Source organism: Nicotiana tabacum, chromosome 19 (assembly GCF_000715075.1).
Source record: "Nicotiana tabacum cultivar K326 chromosome 19, ASM71507v2, whole genome shotgun sequence".
Taxonomy (NCBI): Eukaryota; Viridiplantae; Streptophyta; class Magnoliopsida; order Solanales; family Solanaceae; genus Nicotiana; species Nicotiana tabacum.
This window is the reverse complement of record NC_134098.1, coordinates 79468-82353: the sequence shown is the minus strand read 5'-3', so window position 1 is coordinate 82353 and position 2886 is coordinate 79468. Positions and strand designations below refer to the sequence as shown.

The 2886-nt window shown below is 39.4% G+C and overlaps 1 non-coding gene across 1 annotated transcript; it reads right to left on the bottom strand.

Moving 5' to 3' along the window:
* Positions 1-317: 317 nt before the first annotated feature.
* LOC142173974 (small nucleolar RNA R71) lies at positions 318-424 on the bottom strand. Its single transcript, XR_012703339.1, has one exon. It is a non-coding gene; the product is annotated as a small nucleolar RNA R71 (small nucleolar RNA).
* Positions 425-2886: the final 2462 nt, after the last annotated feature.

Below are 2886 nucleotides of genomic sequence, written 5' to 3'. Positions count from 1 at the left end.
GTGTGAGACCACCTCTAGTTGCAGCCAACAATTTTGAATTGAATCAAGGGTTGCTCCAAACCCTCCAAAATTATTTTGTCTTCAGAGAAAAGATGAACGAAGATCCAAACAATCATCTAATGGACTTCGAGGAGATTATGAACACCTTTCAATATAATGGTGTATCATAAGATGCAGTTTATCTAAGGGCATTCCCCTTCACACTGAAAGATGATGCAAAGCACTGGCTTCGAAGCTTGCCCCAGGGATCGATTAGAACATGGGAGGAGATGACCAAAATATTTCTTGCTAAATATTTCTCCTCAGCTAAGACGGGAAATTTTAGAAGAGAAATCCACAACTTCTGCCAGAATGAGACTGAAACTGTGTTTGAAGCTTGGGAGAGGTTTAAGGAGATAGTGCGAAAGTGTCAACATAATGGAATTGAACTCTGGATGCAACTCCAGAACTTTTGGGATGGATTGACACCGGCCTCACGGATGACATTGAGTAATGCAGCTGGAGGCAAGTTGATGAAAAAAACCTCAGAGGAGATAGTCACATTCTTGATGAGTTGTCTGAAGATGCAAATCAGTAGCCCTCTAAGATTGCTGAAAAAATAAGATAAACTGGTGTTCACCAAGTTAATGCTAACACATCTGTGTAGGTACAACTTGATGCCATGGTAAAGGAAATAAGGAAGCTAACTTTAGCTTCAATACATAGTGAGCCCCATGCAGCGTGCGACATATGTGGTAGGGGACACCCTACTCATGAGTGTCAAACCTCAACTAAGGAAGTTAATGTTGTGGATAATTATAACTTCACCTGGGGGTACAGCAAATGCATAGCAAAAAAATAACTCCAGATTTCAAGGAGCTCCTAGTTTTGTGAATTAGCAAAGGCTGCAATTCAGCTTCAACAGCCAATTCAGTCTGGGTTAGAAGATCTAATGAAATCCTTCATTGTCAAGACAGATGAGAGGTTAGATGCTCATGCTGTAGCTATCAACGAACTTGGGATAGGTTTGCGTAACTTGGAAACACAAATGGGACAAATTGCAACTATATTATCTGAGAGAATCCCAGGTACTCTGCCAGCTGATACTGAAAAGAATCCCAAAGAAACGGTAAATGTTATGACCTTGAGAAGCGGTCAAGTGTTGAAAGATCCAACTCCAATTCAAAAAGAAGCTGCGCATGAAAAAGAAAGTGGGAATGAGCTGAAAATTGAAGATGGTAAGAAGAAGAAAGGTAAGAAGGGAGTAGAGAAAAATAAGAAGGAGGAAACTTCAAGAAGGGAGGACACTAATGCTGAGAGCAAGCACATTCCTGCTCTACCTATTCCCCACAAGCTGTATAGAGAAAAGCTGGACAAGTAGTTTGAGAGATTTCTAGATATGATGAGACAAGTTAATGTAAACTTGACATTCATAGAAGTTCTCTCACAAATGCCAGCTTACGCCAAATTCTTGAAGGAGATCCTTTCAAAGAAGAGGAAGATAGAAGAGACCTCAGTGATCAAGCTCACAGAGCATTGTAGTGCAATCTTGGAAAATAAACTCCCATAAAAGTGTGGAGATCCAGGGAGTTTTACTATACCTTGCTCTTTAGGCACTCTTAACTTTGATAAATCTTTATGTGATTCTGGTGCCTCAATTAATCTAATGCTGTTGTCTATTTATAGGAAACTGGATAAGAAGATTGGAGAGATAAGGTCGGTGCCAATATCTTTGCAGCTGGCAGACCAAACGACTATAACACCCAATGGGATAGTAGAAGATGTTTTAGTGCGGGTGGATAAGTTCATATTTCATGTAGATTTCATATTAGTGAATATGGTGGAGAACAAGGAGGCCCCCCTCATCCTAGGAAGACCATTTTTAGCAACGGGTAGAGCTATACTGGGTATACATAATAGGAAACTCATGCTAGAGTGGATGAGGAGACGGTGACGTTTGAGATGAATGTAGCAACTGGAGTGAAAAAGGAGAAGCCAGCTGCAAGTGTTGAGTGGAAGGGGAAGAGTTCAAAAGATAAGGCTCCAGTGATTGAGAAAGGTAAGTGTGGGGTGTACCCCAAGAAGACTGAGAAGAAGCTATTTGCGTGGATGTGCGCACTAGGTCGGACGCGTGGAATGGAGCCCGACTTCGACTCATACCCCGACTAGATATTCAGGGAAGTTTCCTCTACCTTATGCTTTTTAATTATGTGTCATGGGGACATGCCACAACTTAAAGTGTGGGGTGGTGGATATTTGTATGTTTTATGTATGTTAGTTTTAGTTTTTTATTTTTGTTTTGTTTTCTTCTTTTAGTAGTTAAAATAACATAAAAATTTTAAAATTTTTGATTTTTCCCAACGATAGATATCATTTGACTGGTTTCTTGAGGGATGAAAGTCGAAAGGAAAAGACAAAAAGATTTTCTTTTGTAGGCAGTGTAAGAATTCCCTTGTTTTCTTTGTGATGTGGTTCTTTCCCAAGCGTTTTGTTTGAACCGGGTATAGGTAGTTTTATTTTTGTTAGAAGTAGGAAACCTTGTGCTGTGATTTGAATTGAAGCAATATCTCTTGACTTCATTATGCTATGAGAATAGTGAGTGTTTTAGTTGTGATGCTTAGGCTCAGGTTTTGACTCTTGTATAAGTACCTTAAACTGTATGATTTTAACTTTGCTTAACTGCTTTGACTAGAGTGTCGTGATAATCCAATCTTGAGTGAGTTATGTGCCATGTGTGTGTGAAGTTTTTGTGTTATTTTGTGCATTGCATTTGATGTCTAGAACTTGCCCCGTGTGTTTGCAAATCGTAATAGTAGTTTTATTCAGTCTTGGAAGTGATTTAGGTGTTTCTTTGTTGAGCCAATTATAACCTTTTACCCACCTAATTGTTATGCATCTTAGTTAACC